Raw genomic sequence first — 27,410 nt, forward strand, 5'->3', positions numbered from 1 at the left:
TCCCCCAACTGTGGAAAGGCGGCCTTGCTGCAGGGATAAGCCTGAAAATCCCCCAATCCCTCAGCGCCGGTGAGCTGGAAATGCAGGGAGGGGGTTGGGGGCGGGGAATGGGAGCAAGGGGTGGGGGGAGGTGGGGCTGAGATGCATCCGAAGGTGGGGCTGGATCCAAAAGCAACCCCAGGGGGTGGATGGACGCGTGTGTGCCGCTCCCTACGTGCGGATTCAGCCCCCCCTTCTTTGCTCTCGCCCAGCCCTTCGCCGCCAGCTCTGAGCCCCCCCCCTTCTGCTCTAGCTCACCTGGGCGAAGAAAGAGGCGGAAGATCCAGGGGGTCCCGGCCGCTGAGCCCCGAGATGGAGAGATGGGCCGGGGAGTCCCAGCCAGAGACCGGCGCCCGGGCAGAAGAGCAGGAAGAGCAGGTGAGGGACTCCTCCTGGGACCCCCAGAGATGTGGGGAGGGCTGTCCGCATGGCCCCCTCCCCAGGACTTTGCAGGAAACCGTCCAAGGAAGAGGCCACTTGGCCCTCTTTCCCAGGCATTCCCTGCCCCCCTTCACTTCCTGACCCCTTTCCTTCTCCCTTCTGTTTCAGGACCCTTTGGAAGAAGCTAAAGAGGCTCCAGCAGTGCCATGGCAGAGATTCCTCTTTGGGGAGGTCAAGCAGGAGGGCGATGGAGGGGCCCCTTCGCTGGGTAAGGAGGAGGTTGTGTTTAATCAGGGGCTTCTTTCAGCCTACTTTCTTTCTCCTGAGTAGTCCTGATAGGTGAGGACTACTTGTATCTCCTTCTTCTGTCTGAAGAGAGAGGATGCTTGTTTGCCTGGTGGCATGAGAGAGGGGCCTTTCATAAAAGGCGCAGATTGTGAAACATGTACGATGAAGAATAGTTTATTTCTTTTAGTTCTTCCTTCCCAACAGTTCTCTCATTGAGCACTTTGTCTCCTTGACAGCCCCAGCACACACATGTATTTTGAACAATCCTGGCAGGCTGGCTCCAGATATTTATTTTATTTATTAAAATAATTATATGCTGCTTTCCACCCGAATATGGTCCCCAAGGCAGCCTACAACATTAAAATCGTCTTTTAAATGTATTTATAAATACACCTTGGATGGGGGGGGGGGGGTTGTCTCATCTCTGCTGGAGACCAGTTGAGGTTCTGATCTTTTATTAGTTAAGTTGATACGTTCTGTTGTGATCTTGGTCTTGAGGCCTTCCGTTTTGTGATTCTCACTGCTGGATTTATTTTAATTACTCTGGATCATCTGTTTTCTCCTGGGAAGGGAAGCCACATAGAGAAGGGGCTCCCTAAAAACAGCGAGATCTATCCCCTCTTTTGACCAAGGACATACATGCAAGAGAAAGTGACCTCTGGGACATGGAAGGCCCAGATTAAAGAAGGCTTTAACGATGAGAGTTAAGCATCTTTCCCCTTCCTTTGTCTCCCTCGCAGGCCCTGGAAGGATGTCGGGTGGATATTTTGGGCTTTCCCTTCAGTGTGATGGAGCAGACACACCCTCTGTGCAGCCAGATCAGGTAGGGAAGGAAGCAGTGGGGAGAAAGGATGGGAGACCCCAGGGGCCTCGTCCTCTTCACATCCCCTCTGTCTGAAGGAATCTTTCCTCTTTGTTTCTCTCAAACCTGCTGACAGGGAAGGCTGTAAGTGCCACAAGAAAAAAAAAGTTTCTTTGGTTCCTCTCAGAGAACTCCTGGCTCATTGTCTTTATGGATCTTTGCTGAAGAGAAAATATTTCCTCCTTCTTTCAGGTTCTGGTGACCTTTGAGGATGTGTCTGTGGATTTCTCAGAGGAGGAGTGGGCGCTGCTGGATCCGGGCCAAAGGGCTCTGCACAGGGAAGTCATGGAGGAGAATTATGTGAACCTGGCCTATCTCAGTAAATCTCTCCTTTTCTGTTTGTTAGTCAGTTTGCTCCTGTTATCTCTCAGTCACTGGGTGCCAGGGAAGTCAGCAAGCATGTAAAATAGAAAATCTGGCTTTCTGTACTGTTCTCTCTTTATTGTAAAATCTGTTTTTTCATTCTTTGATGGGACGCCCTAATAAGAATACTAAAATCAGTTTAGAAATGTTCCACAATGGTGGGACGTTTCCAAACATGCAGTTCCCCTGCCAGAATGAGGTTTCTGCTTGCTGACCGGGGTCTGGTAATTCCCACCAGTTCCCACAGCACAGCTCAGCCTTGCCTCTGTGCTTGTTCTGAAGAACAAAACGTGGTGGCCTGTGCCAGGCATGGGAAGTGGGAGGGTCCTGCTCTATGAAGTCCACAGATTGTTCCTTGATGGGATGAAGTGATGCTGTGCCTACTGGCTGGTTTGCAAGAGTTGAAAATTGGTTGTGGCTGCATGTGCCAGAGCTGCTGTAGCATAATAATGACACACTTTGTAAACTGCTCTGAGTGGGTATTAAGTTGTCCTGAAGGGCGGTATATAAGTCGAATGTTATTCGAACATTATTATAGAGGTGAAGCGGTTGGGTCGTGAATCAGCCCTCTGCTAGTTCAACTCCCCCTATTGCCATGAGCTCAGCAGTTACCTTGGGTAAGCCACTCCTCCCCCAGCTTCTCAGCTGTATTACGGGGGTGATAATAACACTGTTCACTGTGCCGAGAGGGGCACTAATCTGTCTAGAAGAATGGTCTATGAGTGCAGTCATTACATAAGCACGATTATTAAATTGTTCATGTGTTTTTACTCTTCCAAATAAGGGTTTGTGTTTCCTAAACCTGACTGTGCCTTCTGGCTGGAAGAAGAGGAAGATCCATTCAGACAAGTTTCCAAGGAGGGAAACAGCTTGGCAGGTAACTACTGAGTTGTGTGATGCGAAATTTTCTCTCTCTTTTGCCTGGTTGGAAATACCTGACATTACAAGCAATAACTGATGTTCCTGATGAGGCTATGAGTTCCCCTGGCAGCCTTCAATCCTATATCTGACTCCCAAGTGGCCATAATGTGCAGATTCTTAAATCAGCAAGTTGGGGCCACTGGGGAACAAAACAGATATTAGCAGAAAAATCTGAATACCAACAAAAATGTATTGACGGTTTTTAAAAAAACACAGCACATTGTCTTCGTATGTACAACTTACTTCATCTCTCATCACCTCAAATTGAGTTTTCGAATTTGTTCTCCTTGCCCTTTGTTTGCATGTACATCCATCTTACATTTTTGGTAACTATTTCTCTGGCTGTTTTTATGGTGATGATTTCATGGTGCTGATGAGTTTTTAGGTTAATATTTGCAGTGGGGGTAGTGTATTCTTTCAATGAAAAATGGCATTGTTTTATCTTGCAAATACCCTCCAGCAAATTTGTTTGCAGGTGCAGTATTAAAAATGTTTTCTCCAAAGGCCTCCAAAGATGCCAGCAAAGCAAGCAGGAGGAGGAGACAGGATCTGTGGGGGGGAGGGGATGAAAAGGGGTGATGGACAGATTTAAAGGAGTGACAGAAGGTAGAGAGAGGAGGAAATAGGAATGGAGGAGGCAGACAGCCTGCAACGGGCTGAAATGGGAGGGAATAGGATTCCTGTCTTCCCCAAAACATTATTAGTTAGTAAATCCAACCTTGGCTGAAGTTGAAGAACCCAGAATGGAGAGAAATGCCTGGGGCATGGGAAGGACTTCAGGGGCAGCTCCAGACCTCTACGTCCTACTGTTAAAGAATCCGTCCCCTCCTTGACTTCCTTCTCGCTGTCCCTGCCCAAGAGGCAGAAGGGAATCCACATGTGGTGGGAGGGCTTGCCCCACTTGTCAGAAACAAATTCCTCCTGGGGCTGGTACCAAGGAGGAGAGAGTGAGAGATATCTGAGAGACTGAGAGACAGAAAAACAGGGTGCCTTTGAAAACAAAGCCATTCACAAATTTGCATTGAGCATTCCTGAAGTGTCTGGCCAGGCCTCGAAAGAAGAAGTCTGCTAGGGAAGATTTCTGCCACGCCCTTGTTGAGGCCCCTCTCTCGCTGGACCCTCTCTCACTGGGGCACAATTGTCCAGGTGGCTGTTTCTGGTTGCATACCAACCCTCGCATATGTGCCTTGGATATTCAGCTGTACTGATGCCTGGCCACAGCTCTTTTCATATCCATACTTTGTGGCTAGATGTGTGATCTGATACATTCCCACATATTGAACATATTGTACCCTTCCTCTTTTTAGCTGTGCTTTTAGTCACTGATAGGGGTGGTGTGCGTTTGGCTGTGTGCACGTGTTCCCTCTCTCCCCAGCAAGTTAAACATCTGAAGTTTTTGCTCTGCGTGGATTGAGATACTTTTGACCACAGTCTGAGATTCTTTAAAAGGAAAGATCCAGAAGAGTTAGCCATGTTAGTCTGTAGTAGCAAAATCAAAAAGAGTCCAGTAGCACCTTTAAGACTAACCAACTTTATTGTAGCATAAGCTTTCGAGAATCACAGTTCTCTTTGTCAGATGCATAGAGGGCAAGACCTCCATGCCTCTGATGAAGAGAACTGTGATTCTCGAAAGCTTATGCTACAATAAAGTTGGTTAGTCTTAAAGGTGCTACTGGACTCTTTTTGATTTTAAAAGGAAAAGATCTTTATTCTCTAATATTCACTCTCCGTTCCAAGGTTGCCAACTGTGGGTTGGGAGATTCTGGAGATCTGAGGGTGGAGCCTGGAGAGGGCAGAGTTTGGGGAGGGGAGAGATGCCGACAGGGTATAATGCCACAGAGCCCACCCTCCAAAGCAGCCATTTTTTCCAGAGGACTTGATCTCTGTAGCCTGGAGATTACTTGTATCTCCGGAAAGGCTCCAGACCCCACCGGGAGGATGGCAACCCTACTCAATTCACTAGAGCATTAAGCTTTGAAATGTTATATACAAAGTGCCACATGGTATTACAGAATTGATCAAAGAAAATTAAACACGTGGAGCTAAGTTGTACCCTCACAGGTGTTACTTTGACATTCCCTTCTCTGGACGTAAGCCTGAAGGAACTTTTGAGAATAGAGGCTGTTTAATGGAATGATTTATCCTGATTTACATCTCAGATCCTGGTTCTGCTCTGAAACTTCAAATAAGGCCTTTTCAGAGAACCTGCTTCTTCGTACAATTTATTTTGTCTAAATTTTCCTTGTTTAACCCTTTCCTTCAAGAGGCACAGAGACTTCCTTTAGAGTTCACTGTTTATACTTTCTTGAAATAAACTCTACTCTTCTTAATTAAGCAAGATACTAAAATATGAAGGCTTATTAAAATGAAACCAATAATTGATGAAGATAGGCTTGCAATAAAAATAAATCTCTTAACATTTCTCAATGAAGCTAGGAATGATTTAAAATCCGATCATACTGAAGTCTACTATGAAATGCATTGAAGTCTCAAAACACACAAATGCATGGCTCTCTCACCGAAATCTTCTTCAAGAGATTTCCTTCATCAGAATCTTAACTTCTTAATTGAGTGACATCTTTTATGATAATTGGCATCTGGTATCTATAGACACATCTCTTAAGTTCCTCCACATGTGACAGTAATATAAAAATATGATTGGTCTTCAATTGAGCTGATTCTTCAGATTTTCCATCATGTGACATTTTACCAAAGCCAAGTGTAACTCATTAAAGTTTGTTAAAAAGTTAAGAAGAGCAGGTTATTAGAGGTCCATTCTAGCAATTAAAGAATCATTAATCTGCTACTGTCCAACTGCCTTTATTTAGTTGTCAACTTATAAAAGGAACAGCTGTGTTTATTACACAGCCTTCTAACAAACGACATTGAAGTGCATACAAAGTTAACTAGAATCCACATGTATAATCCATAGTCCCACTACAGCTGCTACAGGACCACTTCATTTACTTTTTACAGCCCTTGGCTTGGATGCAGCTGAGAGGGTCTTCAGGCCTTATAACCCTTCCTGTTCCAACTGGGACGGTTGGGCTTTAACTGAGCGTGATACTGGGAGTGGATCCCCACATGGACCTTTCCTCCAGTGAAATGAAGGAGCCAGTCCCAACGTTTTATGACCTTCTCACTGTTTCCAAATAGCCAGCTGTCTTCCCCCATCCTGACAGGTCATTTCCATCCTGCCGATCTGTCTCCATAAAGGAAACTTGTCTCCTCCAAGCGTCCAATTTGAGAAGTTTGTAGTTCTTTCCCCAGAAAGCATATTTGCTCTGAGGTCAGGGCCTCCTTACGTATTCATTCAGAGACCCTGCATCTCTCTCTGTTGTAATTCCTATACCTGCTCAGTATTTTGAAAAGAGCATCAGTTTGGGAGGTGAGTGGAGGAAAAGAGAACAGAGATGAAAAGGGAGTGGAAGAGGAAATGTGGTGTGGGGGAGGGGGGATTCCTTCTTAACAGTGTGATTCTGTGATACCATAACGTGGATTGGTTTGCATGAAATTCAAAAGTACACGAGGAGCAAGCTTTACAAAATTCACAGTATTTTGTTGTGGTCACCCTTGTTTGTAGCTGAATTGTTGGAGGGGGGCTTGGAATAGCTAAATGGACTGCATTATCACAGAAACGAAGGTAATAATTATGTGACAAATGGTCCGTATTTAAGCTGCACAGGAATTTTCTGTGCCTTTAAGGTCAAAAGTGGCTCTTTTTAAAAAATGTCATGCTTCTGTTAAGATCCTAAAGGGGTACATGGAATGCTAGAATTAGCCTCATGTGAAAGAAATAGAAAGTAGAGATCTCAATGGAACTAAAGGGCTTCTGAAAGGTGCTTTACAGACAAGGAAATGAGAGAGGCAATCAGTTGCCATTAATACAAAAGCATCCAATGTGCAGATTTAGGCCTGTGTATTTAAACAATCTGAATAGCCCCAGTAAGCCTGATCTCATCAGATCTCAGAAGCTAAGCAGGGTCAGCCTTGGTTAGTAATTGGATGGGAGACCTCCAATGAAGACAAGGGTTGCAGAGGCAGGCAATGGCAAACCACCTCTGTTAGTCTTTTGCAATGAAAACCCCACCAGAAGTTGACAGAAGTCAACTCTGACTTGAGGGCACTTTCCACTCCACCCACTTAAATAATAGCACAAGTGCTGTGTGTATTCTTGTGAGGTCATTTACAACATCCAGTATTTGGGCTGCAAAACCTTTAGGGATTACTAATCAAGATGTCAATTATTATATCTTATGTGTTATATTCTTTGATTTCTTACTCTTAATTTTTGACAGTGTGGCTCTTTAATTAAAACTGAGAGCCAATTTGGCATAGTGGTTGAGAGGCAGGTCTTAATCTGGAGAGCCGGGTTTGATTCCCCACTCCTCCACTTGAAGCCAACCGGGTGACCTTGGGTCAGTCACAGCTTCTAGGAGCTCTCTCAGCCCCACCCACCACACTGGATGATGGTTATAAGGATACTAATAACACACTTTCTAAACTTTTCTAAGAGTAACTTAAGTTGTCCTGAAGGGCAGTATATAAATTGAATATTATTATTATTTAAAAGTTTGGGGACTCCCAGTTCTTTACAATGGTGGGCCCTATTGACCCTGTAAATATTTACCTACTTCCCTTTCTCCCAATATCGTTTTCTTGGATTCAAAGCTGCCCTTGCAGGTCCCTGGCACAACTTTCCAAAAATGGGCCTTTAGGATAACAACAACAACATTCGATTTATATACTGCCCTTCAGGACAACTTAACACCCACTCAGAGCAGTTTACAAAATATGTCATTATTATCCCCATAACAAAACATCCTGTGAGGTGGGTGGAGCTGAGAAAGCTTCAGAGAACTGTGACTAGCCCAAGGTCACCCAGATGGCTTCAGGTGGAGGAGTGGGGAATCAGACCCAGGTCTCCAGATTAGAGTCCCGCACTCTTAACCACTACACCAAACTGGCTCTCTGGATGAGGGATGAATTGAGTATATTCATAAATTTCGGGATCCATTTCTTCCTCATCAGATTTATCTCCTTATTTCTTCAGGTGATGGGAGGGAGCACAAAGAAACTCACCAGCACAGAAGGAAAGTCAAAGTACAGCAGAAGCAGCAAAAAAAATTCCTTTCTTTGGATAGAGTGGATGTCAGTGAAATTGACCTCACCAGCCATGACAAAATCCACACAAGGGAGAAACCATATAGCTGTTCTGAGTGTGGAAAGAGATTCAGTAGGAAAAAAACCCTGGATTCCCATCAAAGGATCCATACAGGGGAGAAGCCATATAAATGTTCTACATGTGGAAAGAGCTTCACAGTGAAGCCATCACTAGTTTCCCATCAAAGCATCCACACCGGGGAGAAACCATACAGTTGTTCTGACTGTGGAAAGAGCTTCAGACAGAAAAAAAACCTGGCATCCCATCAAAGCATCCACACAGAGGAGAAGCCATATAAATGCTCTGAATGTGGAAAGAGATTCAAAGTCAGCACATCCCTGGTTTACCATCAAAAAATCCACACAGGAGAGAAACCATATAAATGCTCAGAGTGTGGAAAGAGTTTCAGGAAGAACTCAACCCTTGCTTTCCATCAAAGAATCCATACTGGAGAGAAACCATATAAATGCTCAGTGTGTGGAATGAGCTTCAGTAGTAGTGGAAGTCTTTCTACCCATCACAGCATCCACACAGGAGAGAAGCCATATAAATGTTCTGAATGTGGAAAGAGCTTCACAGCCAATCGATCACTAGTTTCCCATCAAAGAATCCACACAGGGGAGAAACCGTATAGCTGTTCCGAGTGTGGAAAGAACTTCAGACAGAAAAAAAATCTGGTTTCCCATCAAACAACCCACACAGAGGAGAAGCCATATAAATGCACTGAATGTGGAAAGAGCTTCAGAGCCAAGAAATCCCTGATTTACCATGAAAAAATCCACACAGAACAGAAACCATATAAATGCTCAGTGTGTGGAAAGGATTTCCGAGAGAACTCACACCTCACTTCTCATCAAAGAATCCATACTGGAGAGAAACCATATAAATGCTTTCAATGTGGAAAGAGCTTCAAAACAAGTGGAATTCTCACTTCTCATCAAAGAATCCACACAGGGGAGAAACCGTATAAATGTTCTCTGTGTGGAAAGAGCTACAGAGGCATCTCTTCCCTGACTTACCATCTAACTATCCACATAGGGGAGCATCCATTTAAATGCTCTCAATGTGGAAAGAGCTTCCGATCCAGCACAGGCCTTCGTTCCCATAAAAAAATACACACAGGAGAGAAACCATATAAGTGCTTGGTGTGTGGAAAGGATTTCCGAGAGAACTCACACCTCACTTCTCATCAAAGAATCCATACCGGAGAGAAACCATATAAATGCTTTCAATGTGGAAAGAGCTTCATTACAAGTAGAATTCTTACTTCCCATCAAAGAATCCACACAGGGGAGAAACCATATAAATGTTCTGTGTGTGGAAAGAGCTACAGAGTTATGTCTTCCTTGGCTTACCATCTAACTATCCACACAGGGGAGCTCCCATTTAAATGCTCTCAATGTGGAAAGAGCTTCCGATCCAGCACAGGCCTTCGTTCCCATAAAAAAGTACACACAGGAGAGAAACCATATAAGTGCTTGGTGTGTGGAAAGGATTTCCGAGAGAACTCCCACCTCACTACTCATCAAAGAATCCATACTGGAGAGAAACTATATAAATGCTTTCAATGTGGAAAGAGCTTCAATACAAGTAGAATTCTTACTTCCCATCAAAGAATCCACACAGGGGAGAAACCATATAAATGTTCTGTGTGTGGAAAGAGCTACAGAGTTATGTCTTCCCTGGCTTACCATCTAACTATCCACACAGGGGAGCTTCCATTTAAATGCTCTGAGTGTGGAAAGGGCTTCAGATCCGGCACATGCCTTATTTCCCACCAAAGAATACACACAAAGGAGAAACCATTTAAATGCTGAAAATGTGGAATGGCTAACATGCAACTCAGAGCTTGCTTACCACCAAAGAATACACACAGGAGAGATACCATATAAATGTTCAGAATGTGGAAAGGCTTTCATGTGCAGCTCAGATGTTGCTTTCCATCAAAGAATCCATACCATAGAGAAACCATATAAATGCTTGGAACGTGGAAAGCTTTAGGAGAAATTCAGACCTTTCTAATAATCAAAAAAACCTACACAGGTGACAAACCATACACATGCTCAGAATGTGGAAAGGTTTTCACATAGAGCTTCATTTATGAGTTAAGCTTTACTTCCCATCAAAGAATCTACACAGGAGAAAAACCATATAAGTGCCCTGAAAATGGAAAGAGCTTCCGTCACTGGTCAAGTTTTGCTTCCCATCAAAGAATCTACACAGAAGAGAAAGCATATAAATCCTCAGAAAGTGGAAAGAGCTTGGTAGTCGCACTTAACTTGCTTCCCATCTAAGAATCCATGCAGGGGGACAAACCTTCCTCACCTTTGACTGGCTGAAAATTTGTAAACCTTAGCAATATTGTCATGGTTGTTTAGCAACCTCTAAAATGGCCAATGAGAACTTAGTCTTGTAAGACCACAGTAGGCACTAATTTCTTAAAGCAACAGACATTGCTTTATTATTTGGGTTGTTCTCAACCTCTCGATGTTTTTTTTGTTTGTTTAAAGATTTCAGATTTGTTGGCAAACTTCAGGCTTCTCACAAGTCTATGGAAAAATCCCTCATCTGTTTCCTGGCACATTGTGTCATTTTTTTATTTGCACTTTTGGGCTTTGGTTGAGAATTTGATATAGTTGTAGAACAGATGGGTAAGAACAGTTTCATGTAGGGAATCCTTTCATGTGTGAAAGAATAAGAAACAAGGATTATAAAGTAAAAGTTAAAGTGTGTGAAGAATCTCTGTTTATTTACTGTAGACATTAAACTACCCCCTTGTTAGACTCGGTTCTAACGTATAGGCCAACATGTACATGGACCTCTAAAGGCTTTTCCAATGTGTGGGCCTTCCGACCTGTATGGTTAAGCCCCAAGCGTGCTCTCAAACTGACACAGGAGAAATATTCCTGCATTTTGACTGCCAAAATTATATCAATTAGAGTTTGTTTGAGCAGTACCAGGCAGCTTGTTTACTCTGGACAATGTTAGTGTCCAAAAAGGTTTAAAATGAGTTTGGGATTCACCAGGAAAGAGGAGAAGCCATCAGCGATGAAGATGCTATCTTTTTAAAATCATATAAATATATATGTTCTTTAATTATTTTTGATGGAATAAGGCAAGGAAGCCAGTCAATGGGATTTTTAAGGAGCTCTTTCGATATTGGTATAGGATTAAGCAGTCTAAAGAGAATTAGCAGCGGAAAAAGTGATATGTGTATTGGTGGAGAGCCAAAAGAGATTTAAATGTATGAGAAACTTGTAACCACTAATTTTCCAAAGAATTTGTCAAGATAAAATATAGGGAGAATGAACTAACAATTTTATATGCTTTAAGAAGTTGTTTCACATATAGATAACCTTATCTGGTTTTGAGGTTTGCCACTTTGGGGTCAGGAAGGAATTTTCTTCCAGGCCAGATTGGTCAGGGGTCCTGGAGGTTTTTGCCCTGCTCTGGGCATAGAGCCGACTCCTCTGCACCCCGGCCGTGGGTGGGGGAGGGCAAGGCAGTAACGGCAGGTGGGCCAGGCATTGCTGCCTCCTCCACTCCCAAATCGTGGCCAGGGGAATGCAGGACAGGATAGGGTGTGCGTTGCTGCTGCCTCCACTCCCCAATCACAGCCAGGGGAGCACAGGGTGGGTGGGCCAGGCATTGAAACCTCCTCTGCGCCCGGATTGCAGCCAAGGGAGGGTAGAGCAGTCAGGGTGGGCAGGCCAGGCATTCCCTCTTCCTCCGAGTCCTGATCACAGCAGGGGGAGGGGACAGCGGGCAGGCCGGGCATTGCCGACTCCTCCACACCCCAATCACAGCCGGGGGAGGGAAGGGCAGGTGGTCTGGACATTGCCACCTCTTCCACCCCCTAATTGCATTCGGGGGAAGGTAGGGTGAGCAGGTTGGACATTGCCGCCTCCTCTGCGCCCTGATCGTGGATGGGGGTGGGCAGCACAGGCATGCCAGGCCTTCTCGCCACATGTGCAAGAATCAAAGGTGACTCGTCGCCAATACAGCTCTTCTTTTTATAGTAACTAGCAACAAAACCCGTTGTGGGAAAAAAATACAATGGGCTCTAGAAAGGGGAGGGTAGGTAGACAGGCATTCCCTCCCCCTCCGTCACTGATCTCGTCCAGTGAAGGAGGGGGTGGGCATTGCCACCTGCTCCATGCCTGATCTAGACCACGTGAAGGGGGGGCGGGCTTTGCTACCTGCTCCATACTTGATACAGGTTGGGTAAAGGGGGGGGGAGGGCATTGCCACCTGCTCTGCTCCTGATCCCAGCCACGTGAAGGGGAAATGGGCATTGCCTCCTGCTCCACGCCTGATTACAGCAGGGTGAAGGGGGGCCAGCAGCAATGCTCCGATCCTGATCTCCACTGGGTGAAGGAAGGAGTGGGCATTTCCTCTTACTCCGCACATGATCCCGACGGGCAAAGGTGGGCAGCAGGCTTTGCTACCTGCTCCGCTTCTGATCCCAGCTGGGTGAAGGGGTGGGGGCATTGTCACCTGTTCTGCTCCTGATTCCAGCAGGTTGAAGGGGGTGGGCATTGCTGACTGTTTGGCGCCTGATTCTGGCAGGGTAAAGATGGGGGCGGGGCATTGAGCAATTCTTCTTTCACACAAAAGGAGTAACGATGGGCTGTGCTGCAGCTCCTAGCATCAGTAACCTCTATATGATCAAACAGGAGACACTTTTTGTTATGAATCGAGAATCGAACCCTTTTTTTCATAATATTCTCTTCTTCAGAAGAAACGTAGACAATCTTTACTTCCTGTATGATGGTTATGATGATTATGATACAGTGGAGGCCATGGGAAGTTGGCTGAACTCAAGAAATCCACACATACAGTATACCTGGCAGTACAGCAGAACCAGTGTTCCATTATTTGGATGTGGTAACTTTTAGCAATGACCAGGATGTGATCAAAATTAGACCATTCCACAAAGCAACGGATAGAAATTCATACAGTATGATTCTTTCTACCCCCCACATCTCAAACATAACTTACCCTACGGGCAGGTTCTTCAGCTCTCTAGGAACGCATCTAGTGAATTGGATTATGCATGTGAAAGGGACAAACTTAGGAAAGATTTATATGATAGAGGTTACCCTAGATGTGTTCTTGAGAGAGCAGCTTCAAGGGCATCTCGGGTACCACGAGATGCCTTATTTAGGACCAAGGAAAGGGAGACACCAGACGTCACCTGTCTATTCAATATACCCCTTTATCTAAAGATATTATTAACATCATTAAGAAACATTGGCACCTTGTAAAAGACATCACTGGATGCGAGGCAATGCCTTATGTAGGGTTAAGGCAAACCAGAAACCTTAAAGATTCTCTGGTGGCGTTCTGGTTTTTGTTCTAAGGCCATTCAAAGGGGAAACCTTGTGGGTCACTACAGATGTGGGAGATGTAATGTATATGACCTCCTGGCCAGTGGAAAAGAATTTATTGTCAGGATAACTGGACGGTCCATCTCCTTGAAGGGTTTTTTGACGTGCGATACAGCTGGAGTTATGTTATCGAGTGCACATACCCTCTTCTATACATTAGCAGCACCTCCACACCGGTGAAAGTAAGAATTCAAGAGCACATCTCTCGCATTAGAAACAGAGTTGCTGAAGCACCTTTGGTTCAGCATTTTTTGAAGGTATATAATGAACCTAGAGAATTCAGATTCTCTGTACTGCAGGTCATAAGAAGCACTAGGGCTTACGACTTACAGCATGAACTTTTGAGAAGGGAATATTTTTGGACCTTTAAATTCAATACGGTCTCTCCTAAGGGTCTGAATCGGACACTAGATCTGTCCTGTTATTCGTGAAGTTCAGAAGTGGATTCTCTCATTTGTCGTTACTGTACCTTTAATTTCTAGCAATTGAATGTGTCTGTTTGAGGGATTGACAATGGGATGTTTGTAAAGCTAAGGGAGTGGCAGTCCTCTACCTTCACTTAGGGAGTGGCTGTCCTCCCCTAAGGGAATGCATCGGGGACTAGGTCTTTCTTGTACATTGTGAAGTTCTGATGTGGATTCTCTTGCTTGATGTTACTGTACCTTTAAATTCTAGTAATGGAACGCATCTGATTGAGGGATCGACAATGAAATGTGTATAAAGTTTAGGGAGTGACAGTCCTCTACCTTTACTTTGTATCAAGGTACCTATTACAGTTGATTCCTGCTAAATGCTTTATTGCTTGAGAAACTGGAGATGTGAGTAATGCATTGTGTATTCACATTCTTTACTGTTTAAGAGTTATAAGATCATGCCTTTATTGTATATTGTGCATCTCAGGGAGAATATTACTGTTGCAGAACTCTCTTGAAAAAGCTTGTCGAAACAGGATAACAGCTAGCCCCTGTTGAGCGATTCTCAGCGGCCTTGGACCCTCTCCTCCTTGTGACTTAGTTGCCCTTCAGAATTCTCCCGGGAAGCTTCACTGTCTCCAGTGTGGAGTTTTCACCTACAAGGGAAGAAGAAGAGGTTACATCATATGCATCGTGTTGATACATAAAGGACTCAGTTCAGGACACCAAGTCTTTAATGTATTGTCAGCACTTACGGTCGGGCAGTAGAAGAGTACTTCTTGACGACATGATCTGTGTATATTATTGTACATTGTTATGAATTGTTGTGATGGAAGACAATGATTGGACATGAACTATATATTAACAATTGAGAATTATTTATTTTTTGTTATTTATTGCACTTTATATTCACATATATAAATATAAGAATATTGAATACTATTGTTTTTTGCATGGTGCACTTTAATAGTTGAAAAGGTGGTAAGTTCTTGCTGTGAGAGATCCATGCTCTCTCCTCTTTCCTGTACTTTCCTCAGTGTTTCCTCTGGTTTGTTTTTTCTTGGTTCCCCTCCTTATCCTGGCTGGGAGAAGGGAAGAAAGACTTTACCACCTGCTCCACTCCTGAAACCAGCCAGGTGAAGGGGGCTGGGCATTGCCACCTGCTCTGCTCCTGATACCAGTAGGGTTAAGGCGGGAAGAGGCCATTGTTACCTACTTCGCTCCTAATACCAGCTGGGTTAAGGCAGGAGGTGGGCATTGCCACCTGCTCTGCTCTTAATATCAACTGGGTTAAGGCAAAGGGGTGGGCATTGCCACCTGCTCTGCTCCTGATCCCCGCTGGCTGAAGGGTTGGCAGGCATTACCACCTGCTTCACTCCTGATCCCACAGGGCAAGCCTCCCCAGACAGAAAAGCTGAAGCAAAAAGTGGAAAATCACAATCCAGGGAACTGAATACTCACTAAAGTTAACAAATTAATTTATAACCTTCTATTAGATATATTAGTGTAAAGTGTACAAGTGCAGAATCAATAAAAGCAATGTTAATGTCTTATGCAATTAACATAAGCAATGTTCTCCTACAAAAATATATTCATACAAAAATACATGCTATAAATGATACTCTATTCCACTATAGGCAACAGCCGGGCAATGAATAACCAAAAGTCCAACAGCACCATGGACGGTATATTCTATTCTCTTATAGGTGTGTGGATCTGTGGTGCTCTGTGTAAATGTACAAAATCCAACTGATAAGTATGGGACGGGTCAGAGACCAAAGTCCAAACTGAACATTCGCTATGTCTTTTTCTTTCTGTAGATGGAGCCAGAAGTGTCAGGACTCGACAATCGACCAGGCTGAAGTTTGCTTGTTTCCTAAGTTACAATTTCATCAGGGGTCCTCAATCCATGGCATTCCAGATCTACAAATTAAATCAAGTTAAATACAAGATTCACGTAATAACCAAACATGTTCGAATCATTTCTCAAATAAATGCACAACTCACCAGAAGACACACACAACACTTTCCTGTGTGTCAAACCCAGTGCACCAAAAACCAAGCCGTGCGCAAAAACTCAGATGTCAGCAAAGCCCCCAGAAAAAAATTGCATCTGCCCCCCTTGTAAGACCCTAATCCAAAATTACCATAACAAAGTAAATCACTGTGAAGATAATAATAATTGTTCATTAGGTAGGTAGAAAGGGACAGGTTATTAAGAAATCGGATGAATATGAATATGATTCGCACAGTGCACATTGCGATAGTGCCAAACAAACATACAGACAAACAACACAAGCAAGCAAAATCAGGAAGACGGCCAAGCCAAGGGACCTATCCGGAATACAACTGCCTAAGGATGCTTAATGCATGGGGGGGGGGACTGGGGAGATGAGATAAGTCGGTTTTATCATCCAGGGAGAGGAGGCAGGTGAGCAAAAGGGTCATTCTTGCACCTGCACTGACTTTAGTGATTCTTGCCCCCAGAGGTTGGAATCCAAAGAGCTCCAGTTCTCTCTCCCCCTCCCTTGCCCTCTTCTGCAGCTGCCGCCTCATTAAAGAGGAAAAAGGAAAGCAGGGGCAACCTGGGTGAGCGAAATTACGATGCGTATCCCTGCCTGCCCCCCTCCTTGCAAAATTTTCTTTTGAGAATCTGGACTTTTATTCCTGCAGCAAGATCAAGGAGGTGAAAATGCATTCGGGGTGGGGGGGGCCGGAATCGAGTAAGGAAGAAATAATGGCCGGGGGCTTTCCCGCTCCGTCCTCTCAGCTCCTTGCAGAAAGGCCACTCAAGGGTTAAAAGCAGCGAGACTGCGCGACTAGAGGGGGGGCGGGAATGGAGGAGTGGGGAATCACTTCCTGCCAGAGCCCTCCCCCAACAGTGGAAAGGTTGCTGCATGCTCCAGCCTCAATTTCCCCAGTCTCTCTGTTCGGGTGAGCTGAAGATGCATGGGGGGGGGGGTCCCCCCAGGGCGAGGAGGGGTGCAAGGTGGGGAAGGGGGAGCAAAAGGCAGGGGTGGAGGAGGGCGCTGAGAAGCATCCTGAGATGGGTCTGGATCCAAAGGCCCGCCCTGGGAGAGGGTGGGAGGAGTGCATGCTGCCCCCCCCCATTCATCGGTATCATACCTATGGGACCGCCTCCCTCCCTATGTCTCTCCACGGCAGCTTCGCTCATCCGAACAGGGTCTCCTGCAGATGCCACATGGGTGAAATCAACAGCAGCCCATACAGGGGCTTTTTATGTGGTGGCCCCTACCCTGTGGAACGGCCTCTCTGAGTCAGTCAGGAGACCCCCCATTCTCCTGGCTTTCCACAAACAATGCAAAACTGAATTATTCAAAAAGGCTTTTTTCTCAGACACGAGGGCGGTATTGTAGGGAGGGGGTCTCAGATGCTTCGCTAATGAGTTAGGAACCATAGACTTCACCATTATGTTGCCTGACATGCTATCTGTTGCTTTAAATACATACTCCTATGTACTACCCATGCTACATGTAGTCTAATGTCAGTCCTAGAACTGATTATGTTTCAGCAATTTTTCAATCCCCATATTGGATCCTTGCTAATTCTATGTCTTTGTAAACTTGTATTCATTTACCTTATGACATTTTTTATGGAAATGTCCTTGATGCTGTATGGAAATGCCTGCCCTTGTCCTTGCTACTGATTTTATTAATCTATGTAATCTGCCTTGAGTCTCAGTGGGAAAGGCAGACTATAATGGCATAAATAATAAATCATCATAATAATAACCCCCAGCTTCTCTGTTCTCGGCCAGCCCTTTGCTGTCTGCTCTAAGCCTCCCCTTCTGCTCTTGCTCACCTGGACAAAGAAGGAGGTGGAAGATCCAGGAAATTCCAGCCGCTGAGCCCTGAGATGGAGAGCCGGGCTGGGGAGTCCCAGCCAGAGATCGGCACCCGGGCGGAAGGCTTCCTCCAGAGCCAGGCGGGGACGCTGAAGCGCAAAAGGCAGGTGAGGGACTCCTCCCGGGACCCCCAGAGATGTGGGAAGGCTGTCTGCATGACCCCCACTCCTCCCCCAGGGCCTGAGATTTCAGGAAACCATCCAAGGAAGAGCCCGCCCAGCCCACTTTCCCTGACGTTTGCTGACACCCTTCCTTCCTAACCCTCTTCCCTCTTCCTTCCTTGCAGTTTCATAGTCCATTGAAAGATGGAGAAGAGGCTCCGGCCGTGCCTTGGCAGAGATTGTTCTTTGGGGTGATCAAGCAGGAGGGCGATGGAGGGGCCCCTTCGCTGGGTAAGGAGGGTGGGTTTAATGGGGGGGGCATCTTTCAGCTCAGCTTCCTCCTCCTGAGCAACCCTGAAATCTGTCTACTTGTACATTCTTCTTCAGTCTGCAGAGAGGGGACGTTTGTTTGCTTGCAGCTTCTCTTGCGATTTGTTTTTTCGGTCCAGGCCGGGCCTTGGAATTCTAGCCAGGAGGCGGCAGGAGAGAGAGGCCTTTCTTAAAAGGAGCAGATTGTGAAACATGAATGAAGAATAATCTATTCCTTTTCATTCTTCCTTCCCAACAGTTCTCTCATGGAGCGCTTTGTCCCCTTGAGACCCCACCCCCCTCCAGCACACACGTATTTTGAACGGCCCATGCAGCCTGGCTCCAGATAACATTTATTTTATTTATTTATGTGGAATAATTCCATGCTGCTTTCCACCCAAATATGGTTCCCAAGGCGGTTTACAACAAACATTAGAGCATTTAAAACATTAAACTTGTCTTTAAAACGTATAGCCTGGATAGCCCAGGTGAGCCTGATCTCGTCAGATCTCAGAAGCTAAGCAGGGTCGGCCCTGGTTAGTAATTGGATGGGAGACCTCCAAGGAAGACGAGGGTTGCCAAGGCAGGCAAGGGCAAACCACCTCTGATAGTCTCTTGTCCTGAAAACCCTGCTAGGGATCGCCTTAAGTCAGCTATGACTTGAGGGCACCGCACACACATTTATAAATACACCTTGGAGGTGGCGGCTCCAAGATGACGCCACTGTCTTCCCTGGCAACCTAGAAAAGTTCGTTCCCTTTCTGCTTTTCACAAGGGAGTTCTTGCATCTCTTTTGGAGACTAGTTGGGGCTCCCCTCTTTTATTACTTAAGTTGAGTTCTGTTGTGATCTTGGTCTTGAGGCCCTCTGTCCTGTGATTCTCACTCCTGGATTTAATTTTAATTACTGTGGATCATCTGTTTTTACCTGAGAAGAGAAGCTGTATAAAAAGGGGGCTGATCTAATCTCTCAGGGAACAGGGTTCACAGAGCAGGGAGAGCCATCAAGAGAAGGCCCATCCTCCGCAAATACAATGAGATCTATCCTCTCTAGATGTCTTTACTGACCAACGGCTTACATGCAGGAGAAAGAGACCTCTGAGACATGGAAGGCCCAGGGTAGAGAGGGGCTTAACAAGGAGAGCTAAACCCCTTCCTTTGTCTCCCTCACAGGCCCTGGGAGGATGCCGGGTGGATATTCTGGGCCTTCCCTTCAGTGTGACGGAGCAGACACGCCCTCTGTGCAGCCAGATCAGGTAGGGAAGGAAGCAGTGGGGAGAAGGGATGGGAGATCCCAGGTGCCCCGTCCTCTTCACATCCCCTCTGTCTGAAGGAATCTCTCCTCTTTGTTTCTTTCAAAACTGCTGACAAAGAAGGCTGTGAGTGCCACAGGAAACGAAATTTCTTTGGTTCCTGTCAGAGAACTCCTGGCTCGTTGTCATTATGGATCCTTGTTGAAGAGAAATTGTTTCCTCCTTCTTTCAGGTTCTGGTGACCTTCGAGGATGTGTCTGTGGATTTCTCGGAGGAGGAGTGGGCGCTGCTGGATCCGGGCCAAAGGGCTCTGCACAGGGAAGTCACGGAGGAGAATTACGGGAACCTGGCCTCTCTCGGTACGGCTCTCCCTTTCTGTTAATCGATACTAAAAACAGGAATTTCTTCTGTTGTCTGTCAATGGATGCCACGGATGTCACCAAACATATAAAATAGATTTGGCTTTCCTTACCGTTCTCTGTCTATTGAACTGTAAAATCTATTTTTTCATTATTTGAAGGGAGGCCCTAACGAGAATGCTAAAATCAGTTTAGAAATGTTCAAGAATGCTGGCGTGTCTTCAAACATGCAATTCCTCTGCCAGAATGAGCTTTCTCCTTGCAGACGAGAGTGCAGCGATTTCCACTGGCTGCTCATATCCCGCTGCACAGCTCATCCTTGCCCTGTGTGCTGTTCCTCAAGGACAAAACTGCAGCAGGAAGGGGAAGGGGAAAAGTCCTGCTCTGTGAAGTCCACCGGTGGTCAGATGCACACTTTCCTCTGATAGGATGGGGTGATGTTGTGCCTACTGGCTGGTTTGCAAGACCTGAACATCTTGTGGGGGCTGTATGAGCCAGAGCTGTGGTAGCATAGTGGTGAAGTGGTTGGGATGCAAATCAGCACTCTGTTAGTTCACTCTGCAGGTGGCCTTTGGTAAGCCACTCCTCTCAGCCCCAACTTTTCTGCTGTATTCTGGGGATAATAATAACACTGACTGTTCACCATGCTGAGGGGGGGGGAGAAGATCAGTATTATATGCCATTATTATACAAGCACATTTATTAAATAGTTCATGTGTTTTTACTCCTCCCAACAAGGGCTTGTGATTCCCAAACCTGAGTGTCTCTCCTGGCCGGAAGAAGAGGAAGATCCATTCAGAGACATCTCCAAGGAAGGAAACAGCTTGGCAGGTAGCTACTGAGTTGTGTGGTGGGAAATTTTCACTCTCTTTTTACTGGTTGGAAGGACCAGACAGTGCAAGCAATAACTGATGTGTCTGATGAGGCAATGAGTTCCCCTGGCACTCTTCAATCATAATGCTAATTCCCAAGAGACCATAAAGTGCAAATACTTCAACTAGCAAGTCGGGGTGACTTGGAAACAAAACAGATGTTAGCAGAGAAATCTGAATATGAACAAAAATATACTGTTTTACTATGGTTGTTGTGGGTTTTCCGGGCTGTATTGCCGTGGTCTTGGCATTGTAGTTCCTGACGTTTCGCCAGCAGCTGTGACTGGCATCTTCAGAGGTGTAGCACCAAAAGACACCTCTGCAGGGCTATTGTCGGGGATAGAATGTTTTGTTAGCCTGGTGTTTTTCAGAACTGGAAACCATGCTCTGTTCATTCTTAAGGTTTCTTCTTTCCTGTTGAAGTTTTGCTTATGCTTGTGAATTTCAATGGCTTCCCTGTGCAGTCTGACAAAGTAGTTGGAAGTGTTGTCCAGTATTTTGGTGTCCTGGAATAAGATACTGTGCCCTGTTTGAGTGAGGCTATGTTCAGCCACTGCTGATTTTTCAGGTTGTCCAAGTCTGCAGTGTCTTTCATGTTCTTTTATTCTTGTCTGGATGCTCTTTATTCTTGTCTGGATGCTCCGCTTTGTGGTCCCGATGTAAACTTGTCCACAGCTGCAGGGTATACGGTATACTCCTGCAGAGGTGAGACCCCCTCACCTCTGCAGGAGTATACCGTATACCCTGCAGCTGTGGACAAGTTTACATCGGGACCACAAAGCGGAGCATCCAGACAAGAATAAAAGAACATGAAAGACACTGCAGTGAAGCCTCCCGCCATTAGCATTCCACACCCTGGGAAACTCTTACAGGATGACTCAGCTCAACCCCACCCCTCCTGAGTAGATACAAATGACCCACATCTTTTTCACACTGTGACACTGAGAGATCTCTGTCTTTTGGTGCTACACCTCTGAAGATGCCAGCCACAGCTGCTGGCGAAACGTCAGGAACTACAATGCCAAGACCACGGCAATACAGCCCGGAAAACCCACAACAACCATCGTTCTCTGGCCGTGAAAGCCTTCGACAATACATACTGTTTTACTGTTTACTGTTTTTAAAAAGCCCAGTGTGTTGTCTTTGCACGCACAACTTACTTCATCTCTCATCACCTCGATTTGAGTTTTTAAATTTGAACTTCTTACCATTTGTTTGCATGTACAATTGCCTCACATCCTTGGTAACTAATTTTGTGGCTATTTTTATGGTGATGATTTCATGATGCTGATGAGTTTTAGGTTAATATTTGCAGTGGGGTAGTGTATTCTTTTAATTAAAAATTGCATTGTTTTATCTTGCAAACACCTTCCAGGAAATTTGTTTGCAGGTGCAGTATTAAACATGTTTTCTGTTTTTTGAAAAAAGCTCTTTTCCCTTTCTGAGGCTATCCAGGCTGATTTGAAATCCCAACAATAATGTTTTCATTCCAAAGCAGGACTCGTGGTGGCCGCCGCTGACCTCCCTTCCTGCCTCAAAGAAGGCGAAGATCCGTTTGTGCAGGACTCGCAGCAAGGAGTGAGAGAAGCGGATGATGGTGAGTACCGTGGCAAGAGGGTCCTTCGTCAGGCGATGAATTCTGCTAGATGTCACTCACTTTCTCTCACTGCAAAGTCCTGGCACAGATAAGGATATTTGTGCCCCGGAGCCAGGCAGCATGTTCAAACAGGGGTTCCCTGGTTATTCCCATTGCTAGAGAGATTCCCCACTCCGACCCCTGATTATCAGGGCTTTTTTTCAGCTGGAACACGGTGGAACGGAGTTCCAGCACCTCTTGAAAATGGTCACATGGCCAGTGGCCCCGCCCCCTGATCTCAAGACAGAGGGGAGTTTAGATCACCCCTCACACCACAGTGGAGACCAGGGGGCGGGGCCACTGGCCGGGTGACCATTTTCACTGAGGGTGATTTAAACTTTTAAAAAGTTCCCCCTTTGTTCCAGCTGACCCAGTGATGTCATTGCACAGTCCTGGAAGTGTGCACACACTATGCGCACATGGTACCAGGGGCACCACCTCCCACCAGGAATTGCCTCCTGTGCTGACAACCCACTGAGGTCCACCACCTCTTTTCCCAGAAAAAAAGCCCTGCTGATTATTATGGGCTGCAAATGCTAACAGGAATCATGGCAGAAGGAGCTGCTTTGGGTCTGACCAGAGTCTTTGGCCTCCAGACTGGGAGTGAGTGAGCTCTGGCTCCAAAGACCTCTGAAGACCCCAGAGAAGCAAGTAGGAGCAAGCAAGGATGAGGAGATGGCATCAGCTGTGTGGGGGGGGAATATAATGGGGTGACGGGCCGGTTAAAAGGAGAAAGGCAAAGCAGGAGCAGAATGAGAAGGAAATAGGAACAGAGGAAGCAGACAGCCAGAAGGCTGAAGTGGGCTGAAGGTGGGTAAATGGGGGAAGCAATAGGATTCCTGTCTTCCCCAAAACATTATTAGTTAGTAAATCCAACCTTGGCTGAAGTTGGAGAACACAGAATGGGGAGAAATGCCTGGGGCATGGAAAGGACTTCAGGGGCAGCTCCAGACCTCTACGTCCTACTGTTAAAGAATCCGTCCCCTCCTTGTCTTCCTTCTCGCTGTCCCTGCCCAAGAGGCGGAGGGGAATCCATGTGTGGGAGGGAGGGCTTGCCCCACTTGTCAGAAATAACTTCTGAACGGGGCTAGTACCAAGGAGGAGCTAGTGAGAGATGCCTAAGAGAGAGAGAGAAAAATAGTATGCCTTTGAAAACAAAGCCATTCGCAAACTTTCATTCAGCATTCTCAAGTTGTCTGGCCAGGCCTGGAAAGAAGAAGTCTGCGAGGGAAGATTTCTGCCACGCCCTCATTGAGGCCCTTTTCTCACTGCATCTAATACCCCTATAGGCTGTCCCTGTGGCACCATTGACCGGGTGGCTGTTTCTGGTTGGGTACTAACGCTGGCATATGTACTTATGCTATGTGTACATACGGGTGCTTTCTGCAATTGTTTCAGCATGGTTCTGGGTCTTTTGGGCTTTCTAGTTCTGGATCTTTTCTGACCCTTAGCGCGAGGTCCTTCACCTTTGATTTTTGGCTGTACTGACGCCAAGATGTGTGATTTGCTGCATGCCCCCATACGGAGCATATTGTGCCCTTCCTCTTTCTACCTGTGATTTTAGTCACATATAGGGGGAGTGTGAGTTTGGGTGTGTGTGCGTGTTCTCTCTCTCTCCCCTTCCTTGGAATGGACATAAGCCTGAAAGAGCTTTTGAGAATGGAGGCTGCGTAATGGAATGATTTATCCTGATTTATATCTCAAATTCTGGTTCCGCTCAAAAACTTCAATTAAGGCCTTTTTAGAGAACCTGCTTCTTATTACAATTTATTTTGTCTTAAGTTTTCCTTGTTTCACCCTTTCCTTCAAGAGGCACAGAGACTTCCTAGAGAGTTCATTGTTTATACTTTCTTGAAATAAACTCAACTCTTCTTAATTAAGCAAGATACTAAAATATAAAGGCTTATTAAAATGAAACCAAGAATTGATGAAGATAGGCTTGCAATAAAAATAAATCCCTTAACATTTCTCAATTAAGCTATGAATGATTTAAAATCAGATCATACTGAATTCTACTATGAAATGCATTGGAGTCTCAAAACACACAAATGCATGCATCTCTCACCGAAATCTTCTTCAAGAGATTTCCTCCATCAGAATCCTAGCTTCTTACCTGGGTGACATCTTTTATGATAATTGGCATCTGGTATCTATAGACACATCTCTTAAGTTCCTCCACATGTGACAGTAATATAAAAATATGATTGGTCTTCGATTGAGCTGATTCTTCAGATTTTCCATCATGTGACATTTTACCAAAGCCAAGTGTAACTCATTAAAGTTTGTTAAAAAGTTAAGAAGAGCAGATTATTAGTGGTCCATTCTAGCAATTAAAGAATCATTAATCTGCTACTGTCCAACGGCCTTTATTTAGTTGTCAACATATAAAAGGAACAGCTGTGTTTATTACACAGCCTGCTAATAAACTACATTGAAGTGCATACAAAGTTCACTAGAATCCACATGTATAACTGAGTATGTTGTGATTTAATCCATATTCCCACTACAGCTGGTATAGGACGACTTCACTTACTTTTCCCACCCCTTGGCTTGGATGCAGCTGACAGGGTCTTCAGGCCTTATAACCCTTCCTGCTCCAGGTGGGAGTGTTGGGCTTCTTTGATCTCTGCCTCTGAAGTTTTGACAGTTTGGCTCTTTAATTAAAACCGAGAGCCAATTTTGTGTAGTGGTTAAGAGTGGCAGGATTCTAATCTGGAGGACCAGGTTTGATTCCCCAGTCCTCGCTTGAAGCCAGCTGTGTGGCCTTGGGCCAGTCACAGCTTTTCGGAGCTCTTTTAGTCCCACCAAAATCACAGGGTAGTGAGAATAATAACATGCTTTGTAAACCTCTCTGAGAGTGACATAAGTTGTCCTGAAGGGCAGTATGTAAATCAAATATTATTATTATTTAAAAGGTTGGGGACTCTGAATTCTTTGCAATGCTGGGCTCTATTGACCCTGTAAATACTTACCTACTTCCCTTTCTCCCAATATTGTTTTTTGCAAGTTGCCCTCGCAGTTCCCAGGAACAGTCTTCCAAAAATGGGTCTTTAGGTTGAGGGATGAATTGAGTATATTCATTAATTTCTGAATAGGATTTATCTCCATATTTCTTCAGGTGATGGGAGGGAACACAAGAAAGAACAGCTGCACAGAAGAAAAATCAAAGTAAAGCAGAAGCAGCGGAAGAAATCTGTTTCATTGGATACAGCGGATGTCAGTGAAATTGATCTTATTGGCCCTGACAAAATCCACACAGGGGAGAAACCGTATAAATGTTCAAAATGTGGAAAGTGCTTCACAATCAAGTCATCACTAGTTTCCCATCAAAGAATCCACACTGAAGAGAAGCCATATAAAAGTTCAGAATGTGGAAAGAGCTTCAGAGTCCGCAAATTCCTACTTTTAGATAAAAGGATCCACACAGGGGAGAAACCATATAAATGTTCAGAATGTGGAAAGAGCTTCACAGTCAAGGCATCACTAGTTTCCCATGAAATAATCCACACTGGAGAGAAACCTTATAGCTGTTCTGAATGTGGAAGGAGCTTCAATCAGAAAAAAAACTTGGCTTCCCATCAAAGCATCCACACAGGTGAGAAACCATATAAATGTACAGATTGTGGAAAGAGTTTCAGAATCAGCAAATCCCTACATTTCCATAAAAGAATCCACAGTGGGGAGAAACCATATACATGCTCAGAATGTGGAAAGAGCTTCACAGTCAAGTCATCATTAGTTTCCCATCAAAGAATCCACACAGGGGAGAAACCATATAGCTGTTCTGAGTGTGGAAAGCACTTCAGACATAAAAAAAATCTGGCTTCCCATCAAAGCATCCACACAGAGGAGAAGCCATATAAATGTTCTGAATGTGGAAAGTGCTTCAGAGTCAGCCAATCTCTGGTTTATCATAAAAGAATCCACACTGGGGAGAAGCCTTTTAGCTGTTCAGAGTGTGGAAAGGGTTTCAGGCAGAACTCGACCCTTGTTTTGCATCAAAGAATCCATACCGGAGAGAAACTATATGCATGCTTAGAGGGTGGAATGAGCTTTGATAGAAGTGGAAATCTTACTTCCCATCAAAGCATCCACACAGGGGAGGAGCCATATAAATGTTCTGAATGTGGTAAGAGCTTCACAGCCAAGTCATCACTAGTTTCCCATCAAACAATCCACACAGGGGAGAAACCATATAACTGTTCTGAGTGTGGAAAGCATTTCAGACAGAAAAAATACCTAGCTTCCCATCAAAGCATCCATGCAGAGGAGAAGCCATATAAATGTTCTGAATGTGGAAAGTGCTTCAAAGTCAGCCAATCTCTGGTTTATCATAAAAGAATCCACACTGGGGAGAAGCCTTATAGCTGTTCAGAGTGTGGAAAGGGTTTCAGGCAGAACTCAACCCTTGCTTTGCATCAAAGAATCCATACCAGAGAGAAACGTTATAAATGCTTAGAGGGTGGAATGAGCTCCGATAGAAGTGGAAATCTTACTTCCCATCAAAGAATCCACACAGGTGAGGAGCCATATAAGTGTTCTAAATGTGGAAGGAGCTTCACAGCCAAGTCATCACTAGTTTCCCATCAAAGCATCCACACAGGAGAGAAACCATATAAATGTTCAGAGTGTGGAAAGAGCTTCAGACAGAAAAAAACCCTGAGTTCCCATCAAAGAATCCACACAGGGGAGAAGCCATATAAATGTTCTGAATGCGGAAAGTGCTTCAGAGCCAAGACATCACTAGTTTCCCATCAAAGAATCCACACCGGGGAGAAACCATATAGCTGTTCTGAGTGTGGAAAGAGCTTCAGTAGGAAACAAATCCTGGATTGCCATCAAAGGATCCACACAGGGCAGAAACTGTATAAATGCTCGGAGTGTGGAAAGGATTTCAGGCAGAACTCAACCTTTATTTCCCATCAAAGAATCCATACTGGAGAGAAACCATATAAATGCTCAGAGTGTGGAAAGGGTTTCAGGCAGAACTCAACCTTTATTTCCCATCAAAGAATCCATACTGGAGAGAAACCATATAAATGCTCAGAGCGTGGAACGAGTTTCAGTAGAAGTGGATATCTTACTTCCCATCAAAGAATCCTCACAGGTGACAAACCATGAAATGTTCAGAATGTGGAAAGACCTTTAGGAACAGTTCAGACATTTCTTCTAATCAAAGAATCCACACATGCGTAA

At 45.1% G+C, this 27,410-nt stretch overlaps 1 long non-coding RNA gene and 1 pseudogene across 1 annotated transcript; both read left to right on the top strand.

Moving 5' to 3' along the window:
* LOC129327992 (zinc finger protein 850-like) lies at nucleotides 1-27,410 on the top strand (annotated as a pseudogene).
* Nucleotides 16,677-18,047, top strand: LOC129329153 (uncharacterized). The gene is made up of 3 exons (XR_008596921.1): nucleotides 16,677-16,755; nucleotides 17,600-17,793; nucleotides 17,973-18,047. It is a non-coding gene; the product is annotated as an uncharacterized LOC129329153 (long non-coding RNA).

This window comes from Eublepharis macularius, chromosome 4 (genome assembly GCF_028583425.1).
Source record: "Eublepharis macularius isolate TG4126 chromosome 4, MPM_Emac_v1.0, whole genome shotgun sequence".
In the NCBI taxonomy this organism is placed as follows: Eukaryota; Metazoa; Chordata; class Lepidosauria; order Squamata; family Eublepharidae; genus Eublepharis; species Eublepharis macularius.